The 10403-nt window shown below is 35.4% G+C and overlaps 1 long non-coding RNA gene across 3 annotated transcripts in view; it reads right to left on the bottom strand.

The window, feature by feature from the left end:
* Positions 1 to 794: 794 nt before the first annotated feature.
* LOC102017298 overlaps positions 795 to 10403 on the bottom strand; it is a 93599-nt gene continuing 83990 nt past the window's right edge. Inside the window, exons 7-10 of one of the 3 annotated variants that reach the window (XR_001235391.1) lie at positions 4871 to 4946; positions 3902 to 3966; positions 2550 to 2659; positions 795 to 2076 (exon numbers count right to left, since the gene is read on the bottom strand). This is a non-coding gene — a long non-coding RNA (uncharacterized LOC102017298). Of the gene's footprint in view, positions 2660 to 3901; positions 3967 to 4870; positions 4947 to 10403 lie in introns of all 3 variants that reach the window. The other 2 variants (XR_001235389.1, XR_001235392.1) reach the window with 2 other exon arrangements.

The following is a 10403-nucleotide window of genomic DNA, read 5'->3' as shown; positions in this document are numbered from 1 at the left end:
GCTGTCAGTGATAATAAAGAGCTAGTTGAAACTGCCTTTTAGAAAGTACTGTGTAGTATTCAAGTAGTTCATCCATTTAAATTGACCATCTTTAAATATTCTGTCTAGTGAAAACACAGAACACTTCCATTAAGACTTTTCAAATACTCCTTGTATATTCAAAGCCACATCACTGATACTATTATAAACATTCATCATTAAAATAACAAGTCCAATTATTATCTATTATCAGTGAAACACTGTCTGAACAAATGCATGTAGGATATAGCTTGCCCTTTACAATTTTATGCATACTTGAAGTTTTAAAAATGTACTATATATATAGTACATTTCACTTCAAACTGGAATTTGAATAATTGCCAGTTCCACATTTACAGAAATAGGTTAGTAAGTACTATAATACCTGGAGTCTTTATTATCTTTGCACTTCAGTGAAACAGAATCTATCTTAGAGCAGCAATAAAAAGAAATTCATGTCTCCACAGGTAAATCAAGGTGAAAAGTAAAAATTTATCATTATAGTAAAAAGTAAAAATATATCACCATTTACACAATTCAGAGTATCTTGTAAATAAAATATATAAAACACATTTTGAGCTTTTGAATTTAGATGTTGAAAAAAACTATTACAAAATCCCTTAAGTACCTATTTATATAATCTATAAAATTTTATGGCATGGGCTGGGGATTTAGCTCAGCGGCAAAGTACCTGCCTGGCAAGTACAAAGTCATGAGTTCAATTCCTGTTACCAGAAGAAAAACAAAACAGAACAAAAAAAATTTGTGGCATCACATTTGTAATTATATTTTATGCTTTATTTTCTTACAGAGCACATCTTAGATGAAATCAGCAGAGAATAACAATTTTGGCCCTTGTTTTATGCTGTTGTTTCAAATTTCAGAGTTGATTTTTGTTTTCTTAATGTAAATTATGATGGAATCAGTATAACTGAGAACTCCTTCAGCGGACAGATTTGTATTACATAGTTTAAAACAATCACAATAGATATAACTGTATTATAATAAGGCAGAAATTTTAAATATTTTTGTATTTTTCATTAAAAATAAAAAGAAAACAATTGTGCATACCAAGTAGTATTAGTCACACATGCGACCGGAAGCATTCAAACTTATATACCATAAAATATAACTTTGGCATCATAAGAATGGTGCCTTAATAATTACTGAAATTAAATAATGAAAGCAAGCACAGTGCTATTTTAGAAGCCTGAAAAGCTCACTGGAGAGTGGGTTTGTGTTTAAAGACCAACAATGAACTGACGCTGACAAAGAAGAATAGCAATGAGAATGTATAATTGAATCATAAACAAATTTCAGGTTAAAGAGAAAGTAGCAAAGTGCTCCATGATTCTCACAGGTGCCGCCTCCCAGAAATACCGACTCCAAGTCTCAATGTGCCCTTAAGGTCATTCTGCCGCTGCTATTGCCCAAAGTACGTGGCTTCCCGTTTTCCCTGTATATCTCTCAAAAATTTTCCTTTAGTTATACTTAGTTCCTCATTCTTGACAAATTTTCAGATCATTTTGTGATTGAACTATGGACTTGTTTCTAGTCTGGAAAAGAATGCTTAGGAACAGGAGGGGAAGATAACACAAAAGATGGCCCCGTACACAGGAAATCTTGAAGAAAGTGTCACGTCCACTGCAGCCTCCTGTGAGGGCAATGGCCTGGATAAGTGATGTCCAGAAGTATGGGCCTCTTTGATTTCCTCCTTCAGTAAAAGTGACTGTATCTGTAAGCTTCTTTTATTTTCTGACCAACAGGGTATCTCTAAGTACTTCCTGTGGGGTGTGACTCAACCTGAAGTTATTAGGTAGCAGTTCTTTGCATGAATCATCCTCACTGTCCCATTTTCCTTCAGCTTCTTGGCTGTGCCCATTGACTTTATCAAGGTATAGGACGCTCACTGTGGCTACAAGATCTTTCCAGCAGGCATTCCTTGAACTGGACTGTGAAGTTCCAAGTCAATCAAACTCTCTGTAGTTCAGATCTGGAATGTTCCCCAAAGACTCGTTCCTCAAAGACTTGGTCCCCAGCTGATTTTGCGACTGGGACCTGTGTAGATTTCAAGGGGTGGGCTCAGAATGATAAATGATTGGGAGCACACTACAAAAGGGTACATTGTGCACCCGGATGCTCCCCCCCCCACTACTTTGCTTCCTGTACAACATGAGGTGAGCCATTTCTCCACCGCATTCCCATGACTCTCTGCTTCCCCTGAGGCTCAGAAGCAATGAAACCGAATTGAACAACCTATTTTCCTCCGTAATTTAACTGAGTCAGGCAGAGTGATTCTTATCACCGTAGTGCAAGCCTTGGAAAAGAAAAGGCTATGAAAAATATTATGAGCTAGTTCTGCGTAGTAAACAAGAATTTATTGTTGCAAGAACCTTTGACGGTAAGAGAGAACAAAAGTCACCAAAACCAGGGAATGCTAGAGCACCATACAAAAAAAAATAAATGCCTAACTCTGAGGAATAATGCGAGTTCCTCTGAACAAACACCCATCTTGTGTGTGACTCTCCAACCTTCAGAAGGCCTGGCTGGGAAGTAATCGCTGGTTTTCCCCGGGGAACCACTCTTTTCTCCTGTCTGTTCTTATAATAAGGCTCCATTATGTATCCCATTTCTTTTCAACCTAAAGGAATCAAAGGCAAAAGGGACCCTTAGGTCTCTAAGTAAAAGAAAGCAGAGGTTCAGCAAATTATATAAAAGTTTAATGTCAATATCTTTTTCTCCCCCTGCCAGCTCTGAGCTAAGATCCACTGGCTGACTGCTGGGCAAGGACACTGACTGGGCCCCCTGCGGTTCTGATGGCTGCTGCCCACACGCCCAAGATTACTTGCCCTTGGGTATGCAGAATGGAGGTTGAATAGATGCTGTTTTCTTAATAGTTGTCTCACTTTTACTACCAGCATGATGGATACATGATGTTATTTAGCTAAGTAATGACTCGCTTGCAATATTAATAAAGAGCAAGAAGATATTACTTAAATGCACTTAATTATTTTTTATTATTTTTCCTCTGAAAGAAGGTATAAATAGCCCAAGAATCCCTTTTCTTCTGTGGCCCATAAAGTACTCCTAATTATCACTGGAGAAAAAGGATCTCAGGTGGAATGTTCCCACTTCCACCATTTTTACTAGAACCACCTCACTGTCCATCAATCCAAACAGACAACTGAGGTTTATCCTTAAAGCACATTTGACGGGCAAAGTATCCACTACAAAAGGCACAGTTACTTCTAACCTTTTCGGAACTGAGCAACCTCTGGGTTTGAGTGAAGATTTTTGGAGTTATTTACTCAAGAATTCACATAATTTATCCACAGGACACAGGCTCAGCAAGAGGACACGAGTAGAATATGTGACACTGTAAGCTAGACCTTTGCTTAAGGTGGCTGCATATCTTGTGATATCCTTTAGATGTGCTTCCTACGCTGTCTCTGCGCCTCACTTACAAAAACTCTAAATTTTCCTCCCCTTTTTTTTCTTAGATTTTATTATGAATTTCTATTTTATTTTTTTGTTTGTTTGTGTTTTTGTTTTGTTTTGTTTCTGGTACTGGGAATCGAACTCACAACCTTGCACTTACCAGGCAGGTGCTGTGCCGCTGAGCTCAATCCCCAGCCCCCATGAATTTCTATTTTAAAAAACCTCAGATCCCAATTGCTATTGCCTTACAAATACTCAGTTTCAGATATTTTTTAAATTTCAGTGCATAATTTCTGCTGGCTCTGGAAATAGAACCAGATGTTCTTTTTTCAGTCTTTCTTTGATCTATAAGAGAAAGTGATGGAATGTAGACTAGTTTATAGGATAGGAAAGGAGAACCTGTGGGGCTGGTTTATTTGTATAGAGATTCAGCAATAATACATACCTTACCTCCCAAGGAATGATTTTGCTCTGTGTAACCTTTTTACATCCAAATGAGATATATTCTTCCTATTATAATTTTAGACAAATTTTCATGTTAGCATAACTTCAAGTTACTGAAAAATTACAGAGAGCACAATTCCACATACTGTACTCAGATCCCTTACTATCAATGTTTTCTATTAATATGGAACATTTCACAATGAACCAATCACAAATATAATATATTATTATAAGCTCATGCCCATGATTAACTCACATTTCCTTATTCCCTAATGTTCTTCTCTCCCCAGATTTCACCCATGATATCATATTACAGCTAACTGCCATGACTCCTTAGTATGCTGTTAGTTTTGACAATTTCTCAGACTTACTTTTCTCCCTCTTCCCTTCCTTCCTTCCTTCCTCCCTCTCATTCATCTTTCCTTCCTCCCTCCCTCCCAACCTCCTTCCCTTCCTTCCTTCCTTCCTTCCTTCCTTCCTTCCTTCCTTCCTTCTTTTCTCTCTCCTTCTTTCTCTCTCTCTGCCTCTGTCCCTCTCACTCTCCTTTCTTTCATTTTACAGTGATAGTTTTCGAGCATACTGTCAAGTATTTGGTAAAATGTCTCTCTGCAAGGATTTGCAGAAATTTCTACTGAAGGAAAGTTTAAGATTCCTTTCTGAAATTCAAATATTCCCAAAGGAGAGAACAAAAACTTCAAGAAATACGAATGATGAGTTCAAAAGGCATTGCATAAATGAATTTTCTTCTTTCTTATATTATCTCAGACAAAGGAAAAGTGGTACATTTGTTGTCTAAGAGCTGGCCTCAGTAGGTTGAAGAAATTGTATCCTTAGGTGGTGTTTAGGAAGAATAATTTCATGTCTATGGAAAAATTTACCTACAAATAAATCTAAACCACTTAAACTCAATATTAAAAAGACCCCACAGAAGTTTAGCATGATTCTGATGATGACTCAAGGAAAAACTTACCTTTTGATTCCCTTAGAAAATGTTGTTTATCATAAACTTACTGCCAGGAGACCATATAACATGATCCATGGGATAACTAATTCAAAGAGAAAAATGATACCAACATCAGTTTCCAACATATAAAATATGCACTATACTCTGAAGAGACTCCAAATGGAGCAGTTTAAGTAACAAAAGAGTCTGAAAAATTAAAGCCATACAAACTGTAGGTCCTGTATATTTAAATCATAAAGGCATATTCCAAAATTTCATACTAATATACTTCATTACAAGCATGGATTTTTTAAATACTTGATTTTTAATGAATTTTAAATAAATAGCATTTTACTCCTAAAATACAACACATTTATTAAAAAAGAATCAATAAAAAGCAAAAAGTAGCAGAAACCTAATTATTCAGATATAATAGCCAATATTTCACTTATTTTTTTATATAAATCTCCATTCTTACACACTAATATGTTATATAAGTTTAATAAAAGAGATATTCTTTAACGTGTTATAAGGCATAGGCTGCTTTAATGTTTATAACTATCAGTCAATGTATTTATGACAGTTTGATAAGATTCCCTTTGGTGAACATATTGTGACATATTTAGTCTTATACTGATGAGCATAAATGTTATTTCCTGTTTTTATAAGTATAAAATTCAGAACAAAACATCTAATATGTACTGCTTTGTGTGTTTGCATGATAGGCTTTACGATAAATTTTTAAAAGGAGGATGCTGTATCAAATTCATTCATATTAAATTTGAATGCATAATGCCAAACCAATCTGGATGTCAATGGCAATACTTAACCATAGTTTGATACACTGGAAATGTCTCAAGCTCAGGGCTTGCTATTGTCTTGGTTTATTCCCTATTCTCAGCATCAGAACTATGATTAACATGCAGTCAGGACACAATAAATACTAGTTACATAAATTAATATTGGATAAGTAAGACTTGAATAATTGGTATGCATGTACTTAGTTTTGTATTTTAAACTAATTATAACCTTTCTCAGACCACCTCTTCAAAGATAGCTACTGAGAAACATTGACCAGGAAAGAAGGACAGATATTCTATCTTTATACTATGCATGAATTATACAGCCATCTTGCTCGGTCATTTATTAGCCTGTATAACCTTGGACCAACTGGTGAATATTTTTGGGTCTCCAATTTTCTATCTGTAAGATAAGCATTTTTAAAAATCCTACTTTGTCTTCTTGTCTGGACCATTGTAGGATTTAAAGAACATAATGGGAGGTTAAAGCTGTTTGTACACAATAAAATGGTCTATAATCAAAGAGATTAACAACTAAAGACAGGTTTAATGTTCTAGAATTCATTACGCTCAACTCATCCTAACCTGAAAAGATTTCCACAAACATGCTAAAGCGCTAGGCTCAGAGACTACTCTCACCAGCCTCTGTCCACAGAGAACCCATCATAATGGCCCTGGCTTATGAGCCCTGGAAGTGGCATTTGTTTTCACTTTTCTCTGTCACACTTAGCTGAACAATACTTCCTATTGATTTGTGGCACCAAAGTCACTTCCTTTTTTTCAAGAATGACATTTGCCATTATCTCTCTGCAAGCACAGAAATCTGAGAGCAACACTATAAAAAAATAAAAACTTCACAATTTAAGTATTGATTAAAAGCCAACTTGGTTCATTAAAAACACTGCTGGGATTTGAGGCACTTAGAGGCAATCTTTTCTTTTACTCAGCATTAAAAAGTATAGAGATTTATGGATCTTCATAGGTCTAAGAAGGAGTTCCTTGTTATTTTAATGTGCTTTGAATTTAAAAAGAAAGATGTTATCTTAAAATCCAAATTTCTCCACATTCTATTTCCTACTTTTATAGAGAGAAAATAAAGGTTTTTAAAAACACCAATACTAATAGTTTCTCATTAATACTTGTGTAACACCTATTCTATTCTAATTATCATGTATGTAATGTATCCTATAACTTTGTCTCATCCTGGAATTTCTTGTTCCTTCTCCAAAAGGGACAAGGTCAGGGATGTGGTAGAAGAGAAGCTGAGCAGTCACTAGCTGCTGTCTTAGAGATCTTCCCAGAGAAGAAAAATATCTGTGATCCTGTCAAAAGGAAATATGTGTCTGGGTTTCAACCAGCTGCCTTGTGTTGCTCCCTCTAGCCAGCTGTCCTGAAAACTGGAGGGAAGTCATGGGATGACCCAGACCCTTTGCCCTCCAGAAGACCAAGCAAGTAACTCTGTGTAAGTAAAGGGGAATCCATGCTACCGTGAACTGAAAGGATTACTAAACCTGCTTAAAACTCTTTAAAATTTCCTCCTGGATTTATGCATTTGGGTTTCTAACATTTTAAAACTTTTTTGTACATCAGTGGTGTTAATCTTCACTATTAAGATATGCCCAGCAGATTTTAATTATTTATTTATTTATTGCTATATGGATGTATCAACTACACTATTATTATCCTGACTTTTTAATTTTAAACTAGCATTTGTTTTACTTAAAATGTATTTAAAAGGGGATTTTGAATCTATCAGACTTTATATATTTACACAGATTAAAAATAAAAATTCAACAAAATGATAAAGCTTATCAGAAAGCTACTTCTTGTTTAAAAATGACGATGGTAGGAAAATATAGAAAGAAATCAATAGTATTTACTATGCTTGATACTGGATGATCAGAAGACTTAAAATTGAAAATGGCATGATGTACACAATCACTGCTATGTGGCACCGTGTCTAGGTTCCACCTGAAAGACCCCTCCGCACACACGTGCACCCAGCGACACCCTCTAGGAAACACAGCAGTACTGTGTATTTCATGGTATATCTTATGAGATCTTTAGCCCTGATTCTGCTGGTCTATTTGAAATGATAATGCATGACAAGTACTGTACTGTAGAGGAAAAATACATAGCAAATTTTCTCATTTTCATCCAAATTTTTTATATTAAGTAGGTATTATATCTAGTGATGACTGAAAAACCATGAAAAAGATCTTTGGAATATAAAGCATTCTACATTTCTAACTCCAAATGAACTCCGCAGAAAGCCTGGAATACAGAAGCAATATGCACCAATTCTCAAACTTTCATTTGCATGTAAATCACCTACAAATATTGAAATTCAGGTTCGGATGATTAGGGCCTAAAATTTTCCATGTTCTCTAATCATGCAGATGCTCATTGAGTGGCCTGCAATTTACTATAAACAGGTTAAGGCGCAGGTTCTGGATTCAGGGACTAAATGTCCCTTGAATCCCAGTTTAACCACTTCCTAACTGTGTTTATATGGATAGTTATTTAATTTCTTAAAGTGCATTTCCTCATCTGCTAAGTGGTATAATAAAAAGCTAGAATATGTGTGTTGGGAGGACCAGAGGCTATTTTACTGGATTGCTGGGGAGAACAAATAAATGACTTAATATGTACAAAGCACATTGATGTATATCCAGCACTTATGAAACCTTAATAACAGAGAAAATTAGAGGGATAATCTTACATTTAGTACTATGGTATTTGTCTCTTCTTTAGTGACAGACAAAAGACCTAGGAGCTTTTAGCAGTTTCAAGGGTGAAGGAAGAAAGAAAAAATGTAGCTAGAACCAATCAAAAGAGAAAGAACATAAGGAAATCTCCAAATTTTCAATTAACATGTATGAAAGTCTCCATTAAAAAATTGATGTGGAGTTAGAAATAGAGTCTTAAAGCCAAGTATGCTGGCGCATGCCTGTACTCTCAGCACTCGGGAGACTGAGGCAGGAGGATCTTGCAAGTTCCAGACCAGCCTAGGCTACAAAGTGAGCTCAAGTTTAGCCTGAACTGCATAGTGAGACCCTGTCTCAAAAAAGATAAGAAAAACAAACAAAACAAAACAAAACAAAAAAATGAAAGAAAGAAATAGAGTCTCGACTATGACAGACCTAACCTTAAATATAATGTAAGGTTGGCATAAATGATCTTCACATATTTTAACTTCTGCCAGAGCCAAGGTACAATCCTCACTGAACATAACATCTTCAAGAGCCTCAAATTGTGTCAGACATTCTATACATATTATTTAGCATTCAATCAAAAATTACCCCACACACCAGTAGAAAGACCAAATGCCCACAATCAGGAGGAAAAAAAGAAACATATAAAAGATTATAATATTAGAAATATCAAGTATGAAGAGTGAAATAGCTATGATTAGCATACTGAGATAGAAGTGGATTTCAGAAAATGGAAAGATATTCCTTGCTCATGGAGAGGAAGAACCAACATTGTGAAAATGGCCATATTTCCAAAAGAGTTATACAGATTTAATTCAATCCAGATCAAAATGCCATTACCATACCTTACATATCTAGAGAAAATATTTCTCAAATTCATTTGGAAATAGAAGAGACCTAAAATAGCAAAGGCAATCCTGGGCAACAAAGGTAGGACAGGAAGCATCACAATCCCTGACTTGAACTTTTTCTACAGAATGACTGTGATAAAATCAGCATGGTATTGGCAGGAAAAAAAAAAAAAAAGACCTGAGGTTCAGTGGAACAAATTTAAAGATGCAGACACAAATACAAACACACTCAGCCACTTATCTTTGACAAAGGGGCCAAACATGTTCACTGGAAGAAATAGTCTCTTTAATAAATGGTGCTGGAAAAACTGGCTTTCCACATGCTAAAGGCTAAAACTAGACTGATGTCTATCACCATGCATTAAACTAAATTAAAAATGGATCAAAGATCTAAATATTGAAATAGAAACACTACATTTACTGGAGGAGGAAATAGGCAGAAATCTTAAAGACATACATATAGGCAGAGACTTCATGAACAAAACCAAGACTGCATGGGAAAATAGTATAAAGCATCAACAAATGGGATCTCACTTTATTAGAAACCTTTTGCATGATAAAAGAAATGATCAACAGAGTGAAAAGAAAACCCACAGAGTAGAAAAAATTATAGACAATTGTCCCACAAATAAAGGATTTACATCTAGAACATACAAAGAATTGTAAAAAAGCAGACCCTTAATTTCAAAGAGCCAATCCAAAAGTGGGCATCTGAGATGAGCACACACTTCTCAGACGAAGAAACACAAATGGCAAATAAATATATTAAAAAAGCTCATCATCATTAGTTATTCAAGAAATGCAAATTAAAACCACACTGAGATGTCATCTCACGCCAGAAAGAATGGCTATCATTAAAAATCAGCCAATAACAAATGCTGGCTGGGCTGTGGGGAAAAAGGAGCCCTTCTCTCCTGTTGGTGGGAGTGTAGACTGGTACAACCACTGTGGAAATCAGTGTGGAGTTTCTTCAAGAAAGTAGGATTAGAGGTCCCCTTTGACTCAGTTATTCCTCTTCCCAAAAGAATTGAAAATATACCATAGAGATATATACGCACCCATATTTATAGCAGCACAATTTGTAATAGCTAAATCTTGGAAACAAACCAAATGCCCATCAAGTACGTATTGGAATAAAAAGATGTGGTGATATTATAAAATGGAGTACTACTCAGCTATAAAGAAAGATAAACTC

Source organism: Chinchilla lanigera, unplaced genomic scaffold (genome assembly GCF_000276665.1).
Source record: "Chinchilla lanigera isolate Chin_1 unplaced genomic scaffold, ChiLan1.0 scaffold00004, whole genome shotgun sequence".
Lineage (NCBI taxonomy): Eukaryota > Metazoa > Chordata > Mammalia > Rodentia > Chinchillidae > Chinchilla > Chinchilla lanigera.
This window is presented reverse-complemented; position numbering and strand designations above follow the sequence as displayed.